General features: G+C 44.3%; 1 long non-coding RNA gene across 1 annotated transcript; it reads right to left on the reverse strand.

The window, feature by feature from the left end:
• Window positions 1–1513: 1513 nt before the first annotated feature.
• LOC138806306 (uncharacterized) lies at window positions 1514–16715 on the reverse strand. The gene is made up of 5 exons (XR_011365775.1): window positions 16630–16715; window positions 13800–13873; window positions 8915–9007; window positions 5083–5190; window positions 1514–1602 (listed from the first exon to the last, which is right to left on the reverse strand). It is a non-coding gene; the product is annotated as an uncharacterized lncRNA (long non-coding RNA).
• Window positions 16716–21535: the final 4820 nt, after the last annotated feature.

The raw sequence follows: 21535 nt of genomic DNA on the forward strand, positions 1-21535 counted from the left end.
TGAAAGCCTGCCCGGGAAGGAAAGTCTGTGAGACTCATAACTCAAATAAACCACTAGAAAACCAGAAGTAGTGCTGTGGCTCAAGAGCTAGAGCACTAGCCTTGAGCTAAAGAGCTGAGGGACAGCGCCCAGGTCCAGAGTTCAAGCCCCAAGACCGACAAAAACAAAACAAAAAAACAAAACAACAGCTTGCCGGCATCAGGATCAGCTAATCAGCCGAAACCTGCTCATCCATCAAATTCAGTCCAGAGGCTACCAAAGAATGAAGAAGGATGGGACAGTAAATCTTTGACATGGTCTCAACCTTACAGAAAACCTTAAAGTAGACCTACCAATCAGCCATCTAGTTCTTAGTATTTAACCCAAGGTCAACCTCAGTAATTAGCAGAGCTGAGAGGAGCGTGCTGTCTTCCCTATGGAATGTCTATGCCATGTGCTTCATCTCTACCATCTTTCTTTTCCAAAAAATGCTATCACTTTTCTGTTCACATCTTGCCTCGATTCGTTTCTTGCCAATTTAACTACCCTAATTTCTGGCAACCCATTTGGTTGAGCAGGCCAGACGTTAGGAATTAAGTATATCTTTTTCAGACTTGGATTCATCATAAGGTTTCACTACTTTTAACCTTGTTCCACTAAAATAAATTCTTGCTAAAACTTTCACCCTGTGTGACTCTCCTTTTTTGGTCAGATAGCCTGACATGGATCTCAAGGACCTCCAATTTTGTGTGGAAATTTGAAAGCTGAGGAAACCCCCTGTCCATTATCTGGGAAGTTGCAGAAATCTCAAAGAAGGCACTGGGGTTCCTGAAGTCTGTGGAATAGTTTGTTTTTTGTTTTTGGTGGTTGTGAGGCTTGAACTCTGGGCCCGAGTGCTGTGCCTCAGCTCTTTAGCTCAAGGCTAGTGCTCTACCACTTGAGCCACAGCACCTGCCAGCCTTTTCTGCTTATGTGGTGCTGAGGAATCAAACTCAAGGCCTTATGAATGCAAGACAAGCACTCTACCACTGAGCCACCTTCCCAGCCCTTGGAATAGTTTTTTGTTTGTTTGTTTTTTGGTCGGTTGTGGGGCCTGAACTCTGGGCCTGGGCGCTGTCCCTCAGCTCTTCAGCTCAATGCTAGCGTTCTACCACTTGAGCCACAGCACCACTTCTGGCTTTTTCTGCTGAGGAATTGAACCCAGGGCCCCATGAATGTGAGGCAAGCACTCTATCACTGAGCCACCTTCCTAGCCCCTGGAATAGGTTGTTTGCAAAAGTCTTCTCTGGATCTTATTGAACAAGAAGGCTCCTGCCAACACTTCCATTATGTGAGGAGCCCGGTATGTGTACAAGTCTAGAGGCTGGAGGTAAGAGCAAAAGTAATTGTGAAAGGGTTGGTAGTGGGTATGGCTGAAGGCTAAGCTGGAGGGTGGAGGTGAATTGGGAAAGTGATCCTCTGCCCATGGAATTCAATCATCTAAGGACACAAAATGTACAGATAAAAGGAAAAGGGAACAATACAGGAAGGCAGTCTAATTCAGTGAAAGTTTAATGGAGGTAATGGGTCCCTTTGGACATCTTCTCATCACTCAGATATCTTGAATGGCCTTTGGTAGCAGACCTTGAAAACAGATGATAGGCCATTTAAAAATACTAGCACAAGTGCATATAGCATGGGGAAAAAATGTGCCAGCCACCTGCCACATCCTCCGACATCCTTCCTAATCCATCTGGGGGATCTGCCCTCTTCCTCTTCTGGAAACTCCACCAAAATTAGAAAAGAACAAGTCATCCCAGGCCCATTGGATAGGGCTTCCTTGTGACTTCTAAAATATTCTGACCTTGGCCAGGCACTGGTGGCTCACGTCTGTAATCCTAGCTACTCACGAGGCTGAGATCTGAGGATCACGGTTCAAAGCCAGCCCGGGCAGGAGAGACCATGAGACTCCTATCTCCAATAAACCACCAGAAAACCGGAAGTGGCGCTGTGGCTCAAGTGGTAGAGCGCTCGCCTTGAGCTGAAGAGCTGAGGGGCAGCGCCCAGGCCCAGAGTTCAAGTCCCACGACCGACAAAAAAAATATATATATATATTCTGACCTTTGGGAATTTTTTTTTTTTTTTTTTTGGTCTGTCATGGGGCTTTACCTCTAGGTCTGGGTACTATCCCTTAGCTCTTCAGATCAAGGCAAGCACTCTACCACGTGAGCCACAGTGCCACTTCCAGTTTTTCTGGTGGTTCATTGGAGATAAGAGTCTCATGGAATTTTCTTCTCAGGCTGGCTTTGAACCACGATCCTCAGATATCAGCCTCCTGAGTAGCTAGGATTACAGATGTGAGACACTGCCGCCCTGTGGGAATCTTTTAGAACTAGATTTTACCTAATCTCTCAATGGTCTCCTATGAATGCTCAAGTCAACAAATGTTTATTGAACTCAGATGACAATGGCAGGCACTAGAGGTCATACGAGTCCATTGCTTTTGGACTAAATGAGCTCCCAGGCCCTAAAAGACCAGGGCTAAACACCAAAATGAAGTTACTGAAGGCAAAGTTCTACTCCACTCAATAAAACGAAGCTGTTTATCTGACATCCTGAGAAATCATGATTAGAGAGACAGGCATGATAATGAAGCTCCTCGCAGAAAAAGAAATGACCATGGGGCTGGGAAGTTGGTTCAGTGGTAGAGTGCTTGCCTTGCATGCCTGAGGCCCTGGGTTCGATTCCTCAGCACCACATAAGCAAAAAGAAAAAAGCTGGAAGTGGTGCTGTGGCTCAAGTGGTAGAGCACTAGCCTTGAGCTGAAGAGCTGAGGGACAGCGCCCAGGCCCAGAGTTCAGGCCCCACGACTGGACCAAAAAAAAAAAAAAAAAGAAATGACCAATCCATTTTTAGTTCTGTTCTTTCTCTGGTAGTCTTTTCCGAACACTAACCTTCTCTGCTGACAAACACATTCTAGAACAGAAAATAATGCCTATTTTGATTGTGTGTGTGTGTGTGTGTGTGTGTGTGTGTGTGTGTGTGTGTGTGTGTGTGTGTGTGTGTGTGTGTGTGTGTGTGTGTGTGTGTGTGTGTGTGTGTGTGTGTGTGTGTGTGTGTGTGTGTGTGTGTGTGTGTGTGTGGCTTGAGCTCAGAGCCTGTACACTGTCCCTGAGCTTTTGTGCTCAAGGCTAGCATTCTACCACTTGAGCTACAGCTCCATTTTCAGCTTTTTGGTGGTTTGTCTGGGCTGGCTTTGAACTGAGATCCTCGGATCTCAGTCTCCTAAGTAGCCAGGATTACAGGCATGAGCTACCTGCACCTGGCCCATTTTAGATTTCTTTGACAAGAGAGAACCAAGAGGCAGTCCCACTGTCAAGAAAGTACATTGACTTACAAGACTCCAGGCAGGACTTTTAGGTATGCAATTGGAAAAGTATGCAGTATAGCTCAGTTGTAAAGCTATTGCCTAGTCTGAGAGAAACTGTGGGTTTCATCCTTAGCACTGTCAAATAAGTATTAAACAAGTAAATATGCAATACTGTAGCCCTGTAGAATCTTGGAGGAACATTCAGTATTTCAGCTTTAAATATTTTCTTTCAGAGTAAGAGAGAGGATCCATCTGATTAAAATCTAGTGTGTGAATGTGTGAAATAACCACAGTGAAATCCCTTTGAACAGTTCACATACTTGGGGGAGCAGGTGCATATGTGGTACTGGAGTTTGAATTCAAGGCCTCCCACTTGGAAGGCTGGTGTTCTACCATGGCCTGTAGCCATGTTTTGTTTTGTTTTGTTTTGTTTTTTGTTGGTCATGGGGCTTGAACTCTGGGTTTGAGTGCTCTTCAGCTCAAGGCGAGCGCTCTACCACTTGAGCCACAGTGCACCACTTCTGGTTTTCTGGTGGTTAATTGGAGAGATAAGAATCTCATGGCCTTTCCTGCCCAGGCTGGCTTTGAACTGTCCTCAAATCTCAGCCTCCTGAGTAGCTAGGATTATGACGTGAGCCACCAGTGCCCTTGAATTTTTATTTGTGAAGTAAAACAATTTACTTGTCCTAAGCCCTTGTCCCTAACTGAGCTCAGCCTCAGGCTTTTTTTGTTGTTGTTGGTGGTGGTTGTGGGGCCTGAACTCTGGGCCTCAGTGCTGCCCCTCAGCTCTTCAGCTCAAGGCTAGTGCTCTACCACTTGAGCCACAGTGCCACTTCAAGCCTTTTCTGCTTATGTGGTGCTGAGGAATCAAACCCAGGGCTTCATGCATGCAAGGCAAGCACTCTACCACTAAGCCACCTTCCCAGCCCAGAGTCTTGATAGCTGGCAATGGGGTGCATGAGTCCCAGCTAGTCTAAGGAAGACAGTTAGGAAACTATCAAATACACTGGATTAGTTACAGGCTCCAAAAATCACAACAGCCTCATTTGGAGCCCCAGCTCTGAATCTTACCATTAGCTCATTTTAGCTAATCTTTCTGGAATCTTTCTGAAGAAGCTGTACACTTGGTGATAAGCCTGGCTCTAAGCAAACGTTCACTCCATGGTAGTAATTATTACAGTGATTACTGTTGGCTGAGTCTGATGCATCACTTAACACATAAGAGTATCCTATTTTGTTTTATTTTGCAGAGCTGGGGATTGAACCCACAGCCTCTACCACTGAGCTCTGCTCTCAGCCCTTACCACATCCATGCTTACTCAACAACATCACAAGATCCATATGTTCTAGTACTTGAGTAGTGGTCTTTTTTTTTTTTTTTTTTTTGTCAATCAGTGCCACTTCTGGTTTTTTCTGCTTATGTGGTGCTGAGGAATTGAACCCAGGACCTCATGCATGCAAGTCAAGCACTCTACCACTGAGTTACCTTCTTGGCCCTGAGTAGTGGTCTGCTAAAAACTACATGCTAGTCATATCCTAGAGACCTGTGAGTATGACCTTTGTGAAAATAGAGTCTCTGATGATATAATTAAGGATAATTAAGAATAAGCCCAAAACTTAATGACTGATGTCCTTGTTAAGAGAAAATGAGCCAAGAGAAAATGGCTTGACACCTGTAATCCTAGCTACTCAGGAGGCTGAGACCTGAGGATCAGGGTTTTAAGACAGCTTAGCAAGAAAGTAGAGAATCTTACCTCCAATTATCCACTAAAAAGCCAGAAGTGGAGCTGTGGCTCAAGTGATAGCTTTTTCACTCCAGGCTGGTGCTCTAAGGGACAATTCCCAGGCTTCGAGTTCAAGTCCTAGGATCAGTACATTAAAAAAAAAGAGAGAGAGAAAGAGAAAAGACAGATGTGTGAAGATGGAGACAGAAGACTGGAATTATATTGTTACAAGCTGAGGGAGGTGGAACTATAAAAGCACAACAATTTAAAGATCCTGGGGCTGGGAAGGTGGCTTAGTGATAGAGTGCTTTCCTCGCATGCATGAGGCCCTGGGTTCAATTCCTCAGCACCACATAAACAGAAAAAGCTGGAAATGGTCCTGTGGCTCAAGTGGTAGTGGGCAAGCCTTGAGCTAAAGAGCTGAGGGACAGAGCCCAGGCCCAGAGTTCAAGCCCCATGATCAACGACCCCCCCCAAAAAAAGATCTTGGTTGGTATTATTATTATTATTATTTTGCCAGTCTTGGGGCTTTAACTCAGGGCCTGAGCACTGTTCCTGTTCTTTTCCTGTTCTTTTGCTTGACTAGTACTCTACCACTTGAGCCACTGTGCGACTCCTGGTTTTTCTGTTTATGTGGTACTGAGGAATGGAACCCAGGGCTTCATACATGCAAGGCAAGCACTCTACCACTAAGCCACATTCTTAGCCCTTTAAAAACAATTATTTTTATTTATTAATTTATTTTGCCAGTCTTGCGGCTTGAACTCAGGGCCTGGGCACTATCCCTGAGCTTCTATTACTCAAGGCTAGCACTGTATCACTTGAGCCACAGTGCCACTTCTGGCGTTTTCTCCTTTCTTTCCTTTCTTTCCTTTCTTTCTTTCTTTCTTTCTTTCTTTCTGTCTTTCTTTCTGTCTTTCTTTCTGTCTTTCTTTCTTCCTTCCTTACTTCCTCCCTCCCTCCCTGCCTCCCTCTCCCTCTCTCTCTCTCTTTCTCTCTCTCTCTGTCTCTGTCTCTCTCACTCTCTCTTTCTCTCTTTCTTTTCTTTTTTTTTCTTTTTTGGTCATGGGGCTTGAACTCAGACTGTGCGCTATCCCTCAGCTTTTCAACTCAAGGCTAGCTCTCTACCACTTGAGCCACAGCACTACTTCTGGCCTTTTCTATTTATGTGGTACTGAGGAATTGAACCCAGGGCCTCATGAATGAGAAGCAAGCACTCTACTGCTGAGCCACCTTCCCAGCCCCACTTCTGGCTTTTTCTGTTTATATGGTACTGAGGCATTGAACTCAGGGCTTCACACATGCTAGGCAAGTACACTACCACTCAGTCACATTCCTAGCCCTCTATTTTGATTTTAGCCAGGAACACTACTTCCACAAAATAAAATAAGTTGACAAGAGCTGAGGTAAGGAGATAGTTAGTAAGATGGAATAGGGCTGAAGAAAGCTGAAACAAGCAGCCAAAAAAAAAAAAAAAAAGCAGATTGGTGATTTCAAAGTTCTTTTCCTTGCAGAGCAGAGACTAGAAGATAATGGAGAAATAACTTATTGGTAAACATCATATATTAGCAGATTTTCAAGCCTGGGGCTGGGATTGTGGCAAATGCCTAGTTAGATCCTCAACCCTACTGGGCCTGATGTGATGTGGGCAGAAGGTGAATTTGGCTGTTTCCTTTCTAATCCTGATTCCTGGGAGGTTAAAAAACAGTTTGGATTAAATCAACTCTAATTGATTTTTAGCCTCATCTTTGGGGCCTGGTACAGAAGTTTAGTCCAAACAATGCCCTCTAATTTTTGTTTAACAGCTACAAGGGTTTTCCCCTGGAGCTTTTGGAGAGAATACCACCACTTTGCTGACACCTCTAGTTTGTACTTTGCCCTTTAAAAGTATGAGAAAATAAATTCTTTTTTTCTTTTTTTTTCTTTTTTCTTATATGGTGCTGAGGAATCGAACCCAGGGCCTCAGGCATGCAAGGTAAGCACTCTACCACTGAGCCACCTTCCCAGCCCATGGGAATAAAAATTTATATATTAGCTGGACACACTCCTGGTAATCCTAGCTGAGATCTGAGGGTCACAGTTCCAAGCAAGCGGATTCTTATCTCCAATTAAACAGGGTGGTGTGTGTGTGTGTGTGTGTGTGTGTGTGTGTGTGTGTGTGTGTGTGTGTGTGTGTGTGTGTGTGTGTGTGTGTGTGTGTGTGTGTGTGTGTGTGAGTGTGTCAAATAAAAAAGCTAAGGGACAATGCCCAGGCCTTGAGCTCAAGCCTCAGTAAAGGCACACACACAACCAAAGAGACAAAAAGAAATACTATATATATTTATTTACTAGGATGCTGTGATACATTACCACAAACTTGTGGTCTTAAAATGAATTTATTCTTAGCTGGGAGCTGGTGGCTCACACCGTAATCCTAACTATTCAGGAGGCTGAGATCTGAGGATCACGGTTCAAAGCCAGCCCAGGCAGAAAAGTCATGAGACTCTTATTTCCAATTAACCATCAGAAAACTGGAAGTGGCACTGTAGCTCAAGTTGTAGAGCGCTAGCCTTGAGCTGAAGAGATGAGGGACAGCGCCCAGGCCCAAAGCTCAAGCCCCATGACCAGACCCAATAAATAAATAAATAAATAAATAAATAAACTTTTATTCCCATTTTACAGTAAAGACTCAGAAAGAGGAATAAACTTGCTCAGTCTGTTTTTATGCAGAGAACTAATTTACGCTAGTTACATGTGAAGCAACTGAATGCCCACAGGAGACAGAATAGGAGCCAAATGAGAAAATTAGGACAAATGCGTAGCTCCAGGTTGCTACTGGAGAAAGGAAAATAACTACACATCATTTCACTTGCTGTGCAGCTTTGCACAAATACCAGAGCTCTTTTAATTAGGTCAGGACAAAGCTCTTGGAAGGAGGAAACTAGCAAAACAGAACTCAAGATAACAAGGAAAACTGTTCAGCTCCAACTCTTGGTGGAAGAGGCCAGCCCAGACCAGCCTGAGACAGCTTCAAACACCAATGACTTAAAAGTCTTGGGAAACTCTGAGCAGATTAAGTTAATAGAGCAATTAGGGGCAGGAAGCAGGCTAAACCTCTTGAAATCTGGAAATGAAAAGGGAAATTTTCAAACAATTTTGTTTGTTGGAAGGAATGCAGTCACACACTTTAATTTCTCTTTGTTTGGTTTATTTCTAAGATGCTGAAATGGCAAGCCTGAAGAGCAATAAATAATGACAGGTTTTTCTTACATGCAAACAGCAGGGAGTCATTACTTGTTTTGTTTTGTGCCTGTTCTAGGACTTGAACTCGGAGCTTGGGCACTGTTTGCTTTTTAGCTCAAGACTGGCACACTACCACTTGAGTCATAGTTCCACATCTGGCCTTTTGGTGGTTAAAGAGTCTCATAGACTTTCTTGCCCTGGATGGCTTTGAACTACAATCCTCAGATGTCAGCTTCCTGAGTAGCTAGGATTATAAACGTGAGCCACTGGCACCAAGAAGTCACTATTTTTTAAGGTTAAAAAAAAAAAACAAAACCAACAGCACAAGATTTTAACAGTATTTATAGGCTGGGCTATGGCCCAAATAGTTGAGGGCCTCTCTAGACAAGCACAAGGTCATGAGTTCAAAGTCTCATACTGGAAAAATAAAAAATAAGCCAATAACAGTATTTGTGATGAGTTGGAATTCCTATTTGGTACATAATATGTATCCGCTCTAAGACATTTATCACTAAGTTCAAAGATATTCAATTTTCAGCACACAAGTCACAGCAACCCTGTTAACTATTACTGTCATCCTCATTTTGTACATAAGGAAACGGAGGTAAGAATCTTTCCTGGGGTGGATGTGGGAGCTCACCTGTAATTCCAGCACTTGGAAAGCCGGGGGGTGGTGGGCAGGAGGTGGGGGGTGTTCCCCTGCTGGAGATCATCTTCCATTCCACAGCAAGACCTGGACACAAAATGAAAAATAAATAATAATAATAATAAAGCTGAGGATGTCACTCAATAGCCTAGAGCTTGCCTAACATCATGGGTGAGGCCTGGATTCAAATTCTGTCACACACACATAGAATCCATAGAAAAAATCACATCTTCAAAAATCACACCGCCTGGTGGCGAGCCCAGATTCTCTCCAGAATTGCTCTGAAAGCTTGTGTGGTGCAGTCTGCAACCCTGTGACTCCTCCCTTTCAAACTGGCTGAGGTGGCAAGGAGAACTGCTCAGTTTTTCCTTGTTCTTCTGGTCCCAGGGCTGACATCTGTCAGGGGTTTTGGTTGAAACTGTGGAGGAGACAGGCAGGAGATGGGTGGGGGGAGGGAGAGAGTCCTACCTCTTGCCCCACCCCCCCATCCAGGGTTCCAGCCCCTAGGCTCTAGTCTATCACCACAGGAGAGGCAGCCACTCTGAACTTGGAAAAAAAAAAAAAAAAAAGGAGTACCCCCTCCTACTCCCAGGCTCCTTTCCCTAGTCTCAGAGAAATCCAGGTAAATGGCCTCAACCTCATTCTGAGCTAGGAACATTTATGTTTTTACAAAGTGTATACTATTATTCAAGTTTTGTGAGATTATTAAAAGGCCCAATACTTCATTTCTGTAATATGCTTCTACAATATGATTAGGTTGAGATTTTTGTTTTTATTTTCTGTGCTGGTATTCAGAGCCTTCACTCTTGCTTGGCTTTTTTTTTGCTCAAGGCTGGCACTCTACCACTTAAATCATACCTCTACTTCTAGCTTTTTGCTGGTTAATTAGAAATAAGAATCTCTCAGATTTGTCTGCCCAGGCTGGCTTAGAACCAGGATCCTCAGATCTCAGCCTCCTGAGTAGCAGAGCGTTACCAGTGTGAGCCACTGGCACATAGATAATATGATTGTTCATATGGTTGTATATTCTTGAAAGGGGCACAATAATTTCCTTAACCAGTTCCTTATTTGGGTTGATCTGCTTTAAGTTTTTGCTTATTGGGGCTGGGAAGGTGGCTCAGTGGTAGAGTGCTTGTCTTGAATGCATGAGGCCCACATAAGCACCACATAAGCAGAAAAAGCTGGAAGTAGCACTGTGGTTCAAGTGGTAGAGTGCTAGCCTTGAGCTGCAGAGCTGAGGGACAGTGCCCACGCCCAGAGTTTAGGCCCCAGGACCAGCCCCCCCACCCCCCAAAAAAGTTTCTGCTTATTTGTAAGTTTATAGGTAGGACTTATAAACAGATATACAATTCAATATGTACTGTGCCATAAGGGAAAGTCTGAAATCTGACAGACAAGTGACACACTAAGCTGGGTATGACTGAGGTAGAACACCAGCCTTGAAAAAGCTAAGCAACAGCACCCAGGCCCTGAGTTCAATTCCCAGTACCAGGACACACACACACACACACACACACACACACACACACAATTGAGGATAATAAATTCTAGTCATATGCTTTTAAAATTAAGAGCATGAAGCCAGATGCTAGTGGCTCACATCTATAATCGTAGCTACTCAGGAGGCTGAGATCTGAGGATAGTGGGTTAAAGCCAGCCTGGGCAGGAAAGTCCACAAGAAGCTGGTACTGTACCAGCTGAACCACAGCTCCACTTCTGGTTTCTTGCTGGTCATAGATTTTCTGCTCTAGCTGGTTTAGAACCACAATCATCAGATTTCAGCTTCCTAGGTAGTTTGGATATGAGTCACTGGCAATTTTGTTAAATCTTTGGTTGGTCCTTGGCTGCAAAAGCTGTGGACACATGAAACCAACCATCTGCTATCAGTACTGACTGGCATCAGTACTTTGGCAGTGCATATCTGTGGGAAAAGACATTGTCAAAGACAAAATTTGTAAGTCCCATTACAGATTAGTGTTATCAAGGGCCATTTGCCACTCTTTTTGATGACAAGGAAACACTTTGATTTTGATGACAGAAAACACTAACTCTGAGCCTGTTTGAATATAGACTAATGTATGGCAGCATTTTTTCCCTGGGTATTTATAACAAAGAACTATCCTTCAATGAAGTAGAAGAATGAGTCACCAGAAGTCATATTCACTCTCACAAGGCAGTGGCTTGTGTCTCTAGGATTTGCTAATCCTTACTAGGCATAGAGAAATAATGAAAACTGAGAGCCTCCTCTGGGGAGAAGCTCTTGTGTTTTCTTAGAACCACAACATAGCAGAGAACTTCCAGGAAGACACTTGTCAGCATCATGAAGTCAGTTGGATTAGACTTTTAAGAAGTTCAGCTCAGCTGGGCATCAGTGGCTCATGCCTGTAGTCCTAGCTTGTCAGGGGGCTAAGATCTAAGGATCATGGTTCAAAGCCAGCCCAGATAGGAAAGGCCACCAAGACTCATTTCCAACTAACAAGCAAAAAGCTGGAAGTGATCTGGGTGCTGGTAGCTCAGGCCTGTAATTCTATAATCCTAGTTAATCAGAAGGCAAAGAGCTGAGGATCATGGTTCAAAGCCAGTCTGGGCAAGAAAAATCCATGAGATTCTTATTTCCAGATAACCACCATAAAAGCCAGAGTGGTTCAAGTGGTAAAGCACTAGCCATAAGTCTAAAAAGCTCGGCGACAGCCCAGGCCCTGAGTTCAAGCTCCAGAACACACACACACACACACACACACACACACACACACACACACACACACACACACACAAACACACACACACACACACTAGAAGTGGAACTATGAGTGCTAGAGCACTAGCCTTGGGCAAAAAAGCTACTAAATAAATAAATAAATAAATAACAAACAGACCCAGGCCCAGAGTTCAAGCCTCTTCAACCTTCAATTTCAAAGAAAAGTACACAACTTTAGTTTCAAAAATTGAAGTACAGGGCTGGGAAGGTGGCTCAGTGGTAGAGGGCTTGCCTTGCATGCATGAGGCTCTGGGTTCAATTCCTCAGCACCACATAAGCAGAAAAAGCCAGAAGTGGCGCTGTGGCTCAAGTGGTAGAGCACTAGCCTTGAGCTGAGGAGCCCAGGGACAGTGCCCAGGCCCAGAGTTTAGGTCTCATGACTGAAAAAAAAAAATTGAAATACAACTAGGCATTAGTGGCTCACACTTATAATACTAGCTATCCAGTAGGCTGTGATCCAGAGAATTGAAGTTCAAAGCCAGCACCTCAAGATCCCATCTCAATAATAGCCAGCAAAAAGCTGGGATAAAGGCATGACTCAACTGGTAGAGTACCAAATGAGCAAGCAAGCCAAACAAAAGCATGAAACCCTGAGTTCAAACTCCAGTCCTGTCCCCCCCCACAATAAAAACAAAACAACAAAAACCAAATCACTCATACAACATTTTCTTCTAACTGCTAAGAGTTCTCTTTATTTTTAAGTGTTTAAATTGTTATTATTAATGATGTACAGAGGAGTTACAGTTATATAACTCAGGTAAAGGGTACATTTCTTTTTGGACTATGTCACTCCTTCCCTTACTCTCTCCAAGTTCAGTTCTCTTCTTGTTGGGAATATGAAAATCATTTACAAAAGTCAATCACATTGCACTCACAATAAATAACAAAATGGCTAAATACAACATTTGCCTCATAAAATGTTCTTCATTCATCAGTCAGTGTTCACTCATGCCTGCTGGGGTTGATTTTAAGTGATCTCATATGCACAGACTTGAATATTTTTTAAAAGGAGGGTGGAGCCATGAGGTTTCTATTCAATACAGTTACAGGAAGTCTATAGAGATATATGTACATAATCAACAACATTTGTTATTTGAAGGAATGAATGAAGACCTTGCTCCAAAAGGATTCATACAAGTTTGTGCTATGGTAGTTTCTACCCTATTAAAAGCTGATAGGAAATGTCTGAGTGTGCCTGTTTGTATTTGTTGTAGTTTAGAGACAATATAGTTTCTGGAGTCCAATCCTTTGGATTTGAACTCCAGCTGTACTATTTTCTAGCTGTGAGGTCTTGGACAAACTGCCTCACTTCTCTGAGCCTTTGTTTGCTCATTTGCAACCCTAGGATCATAACAACATTGACTGGGTAGGATTGTTGTGAGAATTAAATAACATTAGTTCTATTCCTGTAAGTAGCATTAGATCTATTCATGTAAATAAGGTTTCATCAATTTGCAGGCCTTATATGTTATTTAAAATCCAATTAATTATACATCACCTTTCATGTAGCTAAAGCTTCCCCTCCCTGAGTGGTTGTGATGTAGCCCACTTGTTCCTCATCTCACCAACTCAAAAATCAACACACACCTCAGCCAGTAACCACACTAAAATCTAATGGTCAGCTGGGCACAGTGGTGCATGCCCGCAATCCCAGAAATTGGGAACCCGAAGCAGGAGATCTGAGAGTTGGAGGCCATCAAAGGCCACATAGTGAGACTCTAACTAAAAACTCACAACCCCACAATCCCAGACTAGTGCTTAATGATGGTGTGTTTTCTTTTAACTAGTCAATTCACACCCCTATGGAAGAATAAGCCACCCCTCTTGCCTGGCTCTAGTAGCTCACACCTGTAATCCCTAGCTACTCTGGAGACTGAGAACCGAGGATTTCAATTCAAAGCCAGCCCATGCATAAAAGTCTGTCAGACGTTTATTTCCAATTAACAACCAAAAGCCATAAGTGGAGCTCTGCCTTGAGCACTCAGGTATAGTGCCCAGGTCCTGACTTAAAGCCTCAGGACTGACACAACCATAATAACATACGCAGCCCCTGGACCTTAACCAGGGTAGAGTCTCCCCCAATTTCTTCTCTCCCTCCTGCCCTCTCCCCTCTGTGCTTACCTGATGCTGGAGCCTCTTGCTGCATCTTCTTCTTCCTGGCCTCCCTTCAGTTGGCACCCCAGCCTCTCTAGGACCTGTAGGTAAAAGATCCCTCCTTGTTTTAAGCAGCTTGGGCTCATGTCCTTGTTTATCACCTGATGCACACACCTGAACCCAACATCACCCCACCCCCACCCCTGTCCTCCAGAGTTGCAGTCTTGTCTCTGATTATACTCAAGTGAGCGTTCAAAACCAAAGGAGAAAAACATCATAACATTATTTGATAAAGATTTGCCTTTGAGAGCTGGCAGAAGAATCAACATATATAAAATAAATGTAAATTGAAAGAAAAATGGAGGGCTGGGAAGGTGGCTCAGTGGTAGAGCGTTTGCCTTGTATGCATGAGGCCCTGGGTTCGATTCCTCAGCACCACAAAAGCAGAAAAAATTTTTTAAAAAGCTGGAAGTGGCGCTGTGGCTCAACTGGTAGAGTGCTAGCCTTGAGCTGAAGAGCTGAAGGACAGCGCCCAGGCCCAGAGTTCAGGCCCCATGACCGGACCAAAAAAAGAAAAAAAAAGAAAAATGGTATAGACTTCTCCAGGGAACTGCTAGGATTTGCAGTGGACATAGTTTAAATGGCACTGGTTTTAGGGGGGAAAGTGAAGCGTTTGTGCACCTCAGAGCAAACCAATCACCTTTGGCTACTAGGTTTATTCCAGAAGGGCTGTTGGCGGGCTGGGAAGATGGCTCAGTGGCAGAGTGCTTGCCTTGCATGCATGAGGCCCTGGGTTTGATTCTTCAGCACCACATAAGCAGAAAAGGCCAGAAGTGGTGCTGTGGCTCAAGTGGTAAAGCGCTAGCCTTGAGCTGAAGAGCTGAGGGACAGCGCCCAGGCTGAGTTCAAGCCCCATGACCAACAACAACAACAAAAAAACCCAGAAGGGCTGTTGAGTGGATATTTACATCCCTATTTTGATTAATTCTAATCATAGTCCACCAGAGAATTGTTTGCTTGGTATCTTTGCCACTTCCCTTCCCACTTTAGTCCTTCCTAGTCAATGGTTTTGGTAACAGCTTTCTCTCCAGGCTTGCGACCTGGCCAGAGAGCATAAGCAATCATATGAAAGCAAACGTGAGAGAGTTTGCCCTTTTGTCCAAATATGTCACAATTGTCAGTTTTATGACTCAGCAGTGAATTGAAATGATGATTTCCAAGAGCCTAACACATGCTGGAAGGCTAGCACTCTACCACTTTACCCACAGCACCACTTCCAGTGTTCTGCTGGTTTTATTGGAGATAAGAATCTCACAGACTTTCCTGCCTGGGCTGGCTTTGAACTTTGATCCTCAGATCTCAGCCTCCTAAGTAGCTAGGATTACAAGCCTAAGCTACTAGTGCCTGGCCTGGAAGGTATTTTCAACTGATGAATAATTTAGAAATCCCATACCACTGAGCCACCATCAGAAATGGCAACAGCAACTTTCAATGGCTTATTCTGTGTCAGGCCCTGGAGTATACGCACTTACAGACATTTTTCCTCTTTTTTTGCTTTTGTTTTTGTCAGTCATGAAGATTGAACTAAGGGCCTGGGAACTGTTCCTGCGCTTTTTTTTGGCTCTAGGCTAGAGTTCTACCACCTCCTTGAGCCACAGCGCCACTTCTGGTTTTCTGGTGGTTAGTTGGAGATGTGTCTCTTGGACTTTCCTGCTCAGGCTTACTCAGCCTCCTGAGCAGTTAGGGTTACAGGCATGAGCCACTAGTGCCCTGCTTTTTTTTGGGGGGGGGAGTGCTTGAACATTCAAAAAAAGACCTTGAACTTTGGACCTTGCACTCTCGCTTGGCCTTTTCACTAATGGCTAACTTATCTCTAGCTCTAGCATTGTGCTACCTAATAATTAGAGATAAGAGTATCTAGGATGTCTGTCTGAGCTGGTTTTGAACCAAGACACTCATATCTCAGCCTCTTGAGTAGTTAGGACTAAAGGCGTGAGCCACTGATGCCCCACTCTTTTACTTTGGACAATGTCTAATGTATCTTTACCCAATTTCCCATGTTTCTTCAATGAAAACATTAAGGGCCCTGGCCTGGACTGACTCACCTAAGTGTGCGATTTGGGAGTCCACACTGAATCATGACTTCCAGCTACATTCGTACAACAGCAACATACATTCAGCAGAGTTCAGGTTCAGAGAAAGGCAAAGAACTTTACTTTGAAGCCCAGATACCCATGGCTCACGTGTGCAATTCTAGTTACTAAGAAGGCTGAGATCTGAGAATCTGGGTTCAAAGACAACCCAGGGCAGAAAAGTCCATGAACATCATCTCCAATTAACCACCAAAATGCCAGTAGTTAAGCTGAGGCTTAAGTGGTAGAATGCCAGCCTTGAGAGAGAGAAAGAAAAAAAAGCTAAGGGACAGTAACCAGTGCTGAGTTCAAGCCCAGTACTGGTACCAAAAAAGGAAGGAAGGGAGAAAAGAAGGAAGGAAAAAAGGAAAAGGAGGGAGGGAGAAAGGGAGTGAGGGAAAGAGTGAGAGGAGAAAGAAAGGAAGGAGGAAGGAAAGAAGGAAGGAGGGAAGGAGGGAGGGAGGAGGGAAGGGAGAGAGAGAGGGAAGGAGGGTGAATGGTAATCACCCAGTCTTCTAGCATCTAGGAGCCTTGCCCCATACGTGGTACTACAGTAATGGCTCATCTGCCCAGGGCCCCTTTCCTGCCAGGTGGCTGCTTCTCACCCAGTGCCAAGGTCCCCAGACTGAGGTTTCATTCCACATTTCACATCCTTTGTCTCCCCTCCCCCCTCCCTCCCCCTGCCTTTCCCTGCAGGCCTGGTACTCATTAACATGTAGGCTTACCCAGCACCTTTTATTTTTAAGATCTCAAAATGTTCAGAATAGGGCATTTTTTTCTTCTTCTTTTGTTCCTGCCTTCATGACTGGGGAAATCGGAATCACAAAGGTTACTATGATCATAATGACTCTTATGATGCAACAAACAATTCAAGATAAAAGCCTCAGAGTGGAGAAGCTCTACCTGGCTCTGGCCCGGTTTTAAGGAAGAATGTGACTCAGAACCAAGACCTGAACCCAGCTACCTCACCTCCTAGACCTGGCTCTGGATCTGGGACTTGCTGATGTGTGTGAAAACAGCTTGTTCCAGGCAGAGACATGAGTGACAGGCAGGGAGGCGACAGCTGGGTTTTCTCCACAGGATTCTCACCCGCGTTAGCCATTTCAACAGTCACTTAAAATGCATTTCAAATACTAGGAATAGCAGTTTGTCACTTTTCCTGTTGTTGGTGGGTTTGTTTTTTTCTCCCATAGACATATTAATATGGATGCGACCAGCAGGTTCCAAGCTTTGAATTGTGCTCATTAAGTCACAGCTGGCTGAGAATATGTGTCAATCCTGTGCTTTTATTTCCCAGCCCCAGTTTTACATTGAAATGAAAATGGACTTCTCCAGACACTTTCCTTTTCTGGAAGCAGAGCAGCTTGGCCCTCTGGGGAGTGGATACTGTGTACTGAAATACATGTGTAATTTCAGTAACTAAAACATTTGATTTGATGATCACACACACACACACACACACACACACACACACACACACACACACACACACAGAGGTTGGAATTTCCCTGTTGGCCAGAGGTGGGGGAGTTTCCATCTGGCTGTTTACAGCTGGGGGAGGGTTTTTTGGGGTCCCATTTTCATCCCCTCCCCCACCTTGCTCTTTAAGGGACAAGTCCACCTGCTTGGTGACTGCCCAGGATGGCTTTTCTGGGGGAAGTGTGGTTGGCCAGATGGCCCCCAGCGTTTCTCTCTTTCCTGGACCGAAATGAAATGCTTCATTGGATTTCCGAGATGCAGTATTTATTTTTACAAAGAGCTAAGGAAAAAGCTGATTCATGGTTCCTCCAAAGGAATTCCTTCAGGGAAGAAAATACCCTGAAGATGACCAGACATTACACACACACACACACACACACACACACACACACACACACACACACACACGCACACACACACACACACCCCAAACCACACACCACACACCACACACCACACACGTGAGCTTTAATAAAACCAGTGACATTCAGGAAATTCACCTGGGGAGTTTGTTAATAGAAGGGATTCCTGGCCCCTACCCTGGACCTCTGAAAATGCCTCAGGAACCTGGGCAGATATCCAAGAGTTTGGCTTTTTAACAAGCTCCCTAGCTGATTCATTTGCTACCTGAAGTGGGGAGCCATATAGAAGTGGGAAGGGGGAGGGCATGCACACATCATTAACACGGGGCTAGGGTATAACTGAGTCACTCAGGGGATGGTGGGCCCTCACCTTTGATTGGGTACAGCTGAGTTCACCTGGCAGCCTGCACTTCATTTGGAAATGACAAATTAGCAAACGATGTGCAATTAAGCTTTTCACAAGGCAGTTAATCAGTGCATCCCCTCTTGTACCTCAGAGCCAGCCTTTGTGTCTCTGGGTAATCAGAAGACTAAGTGAGGCTCCTGAGCTGTGTGGGGACTGGAGGGTGATAGAGCCAAAGCCCCAGAACAAAACAGGCTAGTGTAGTGAGTCCTGCAGCCTTATCCCTGGTGAGTTCAGACTTGCAGAAGCTGCCTAGAAAGACTTTAGCATATTTCATGGATGTTTTTGCAGTGGCTTCCAAATGCTACTTTAACCTGGACCTGAAGCTGAGCTGACTGTTCCAGAACTTATTGGGGGAGCTGATTAAAGATATTCCTAGGGAGACTGGGAAGGTAGCTCAGTGGTAGAGTGCTTGCCTTGCATGCATGAGGCCCTGGGTTCGATTCCTCAGCACCACATAAGTAGAAAAAGCCAGAAATGGTGCTGTGGCTCAAGTGGTAGAGCGCTAGCCTTGAGCTGAAGAGCTGAGGGACAGCACCCCAGGCCCAGAGTTCAGGCCCCACAACAGACAAAAAAAAAAAAGAAAGAAAAAAAGAAAGAAAGAAAGAAAAAAATATTCCTGGGGGCTGGGAAGGAGGCTCAGTGGTTGAGTGCTTGCCCCTCATGCATGAGGCCCTGGGTTCCATTCCTCAGCAGCACAAAAACAGAAAAGGCTGAAAGTGGCACTGTGACTTAAGTGGTACAGTGCTAGCTTTGAGCTGAAGAGTTCAGGGACAGCGCCTAGGCCTAGAGTTTTAGCCTCATGACTGACAAAAATAAATAAATAAATTCTTGCCTGGTGCTAGTGGCTCAAGTCTATAATCCTAGCTACTCAGGAGGCTGAGATCTGAGGATCGTGGTTGGAAGCCAGCCTGGGCAGCAAAGTCCATGAGACTCTTATCTCCAATTAACCACCAGAAAACCAGAAGTGATGCTGTGGTTTAAAGGGATAGAGCACTAGCCTTGAGCAAAATAGCTCAAGGACAGTGCCCAAGCCCTGAGTTCAAGCCCCATGACCAACAACAACAACAACAACAACAATAAACATATATATATATATATATATATATATATATATATATATATATATATTTCCCCTATCTGAGCCACTGTTGAGTGGCTTAAAGGCCAGACTATGAAATCTGTATACATAGTATACATACAAATGTATACATACAAATCTCTATACTTCCTTGGGATATGGGAAGCACTATGCATAGAACTGCCTGTGGGATTACAAAGCTGTTAGAAATAAGTCCACAGAGAAGCCTATGTAATAAAAAGGGAAGGCCTTAGACCTCACCTGGCAAGGGAGCTATTAGTGATCTGTTACAGGTGGAAATGACCACATGTCCTCAGTCACAAAAAATAGGGATGGAAAAGAGGAAAAAGTATTCCATCAAAGGAGGGTCAGTAATTCACATTAGTTTTGCTCCCATTTAGTACCAAGAGCTTCTAGAAAATGATAGGAGGGAGAAGAGTCTACTTGGATAGGCTATGTCTCTTAGAAGGAATTGTGTATGTGTGTGCTGTGTGTTACTGGGATTTGAACTCAGAGCCTCTCTCACACTAGCCTGTACAATACTGCTAAATTCTGCTGTGCTATGCCTTAAGCCCTAAGTGATTTTTTTGTTTGTTTCTTTGTTTCTAGAGAGGCTCTCCTAGCTCACACTTGTTATACTAGCTACTCAGGAGGCTAAGATCTGAAGAAACTCCACTTAAAGCCAGACAAAGCTGAGAGATTCTTATCTCCAACTAACCACCAATAAGCTAGAAGTGGAGGTGTGGCTTAAGTGGTAAGGCTCCAGCCTTGAGCAAGAAACAAAGCAAAAAACAAAAAACAACTAAGCAAATGCATGCAGCCCTGAGTTCAAACCCTATTACCAGCACACACATACAAAAATCATTTCTCATAGTATGCTGGTAGAAGATAATAAATAGGTTGTGGAAAGAGAACAAGTGGAAGTCCTGATTTCCTTGGAATGGGCTTTTTTTTGGGGGGGGGGTGGAGATAAGGAGGCTGCTAGGGATTGAATCTAGGCCCTAAGCATGCTTAGCTTACTCTATTGGTGAGCTGTACCCATAGCTCCTCGTGGCAGATTTCAAACCAGCAGTGTGTTTTCACTGAAGGTGGAGCTGGAAAAATATTTGGTCAGCTCTTTCTGATGGCACAGATGCATCTGCTCTATCGCAGCCCTGGATAAGTCAGTATTCCAAGATCTTCCTGCTACATCTGCAGCAACATCCCCCAAATATGGCCACATTGGCATCCTAGAACAGATGGGAAGAGGGGAGGAGCTGCGCCATGGTAATCCCATGCAACTTGCACCATAGGAATATCTCTCCAGGTTTGCAGAGATTTTGCATGCATCTCTGTGGACACTCCTGTAATGGCCAGCCCCTTGTTCCCTGGACCAAAAGCCAGCCAGTTTCCAAAGGATCTGGAGGTATGCAGAGGAAGCAGGAATAAAGAATTTCAGGAGGGGAAAAGGGTTCCTAGTGAATTCTGCTAGTAGCCTCTCAGGACAGCGTTCACAGTAAATGAAATGGAGATGTTGCTCATTGTCCTGACATACAGAGAGCTGGCTGTTCACAGCTGGCTTCAGCCAACGGCTATGGGGAGGGAGCTAGGTACCCCCACATTCTGTACAACCCAAGACAGAGTGAAATGGAAAATGTCCAATTAATCATTCAAATTTGTGCCTGAGGATGCTCAGTTATGAATTTCAAGTACTTTAAAAAGCTGCTCAGGAGAGAGACTTGAAACCTATGATGAATATTGAAATTAACACATATTTTCCCAAGTAGATGAGAATGTGATAGGTAAATAATTAGAAAAAAGAGGGGGTTGCTGGGAAATAGCTCATGTGTATGAGTAAAGAAACAATGCAAGAGCTCAAAGACGCAGATCCCTAGTTTGATGGGAAATAGCTCTCTTCTTTGTGTCCCCTGTGGGGCTCTTTGGTTCTGAAGCAAAGCCAGACACTTGGGACAGCTCTGTTCTCATGTCTCATGAACGTGATGAATGAATTTAGGAATAAAATGTAAGAAGGACAGTTGAATACATCGACTACTATATTTTCAAATCACTTGCTGTTTTGGGAAGCCCAGACCATAGTGTATATAGTGTGTGTGTGTGTGTGTGTGTGTGTGTGTGTGTGTGTGTGTGTGTGTGTGTGTGTGTGTGTGTGTGTGTGTGTGTTTGGGGTCAGATGAGGGTAAGCCTGTGCTGGAACCAGTTTGCACTGGCTGGCAAGAGCCAATGGTGCCCATCACTTCTCAGCATGTTATTCTGTGATATCACACTGATAGTTTGATTTGGGGCCTACTGGGGGGAGTCGTGATGCC

The sequence above is a fragment of the Dipodomys merriami genome, unplaced genomic scaffold, assembly GCF_024711535.1.
Source record: "Dipodomys merriami isolate MVZ:Mamm:240054 unplaced genomic scaffold, mDipMer1.0.p SCAF_4, whole genome shotgun sequence".
Taxonomy (NCBI): domain Eukaryota; kingdom Metazoa; phylum Chordata; class Mammalia; order Rodentia; family Heteromyidae; genus Dipodomys; species Dipodomys merriami.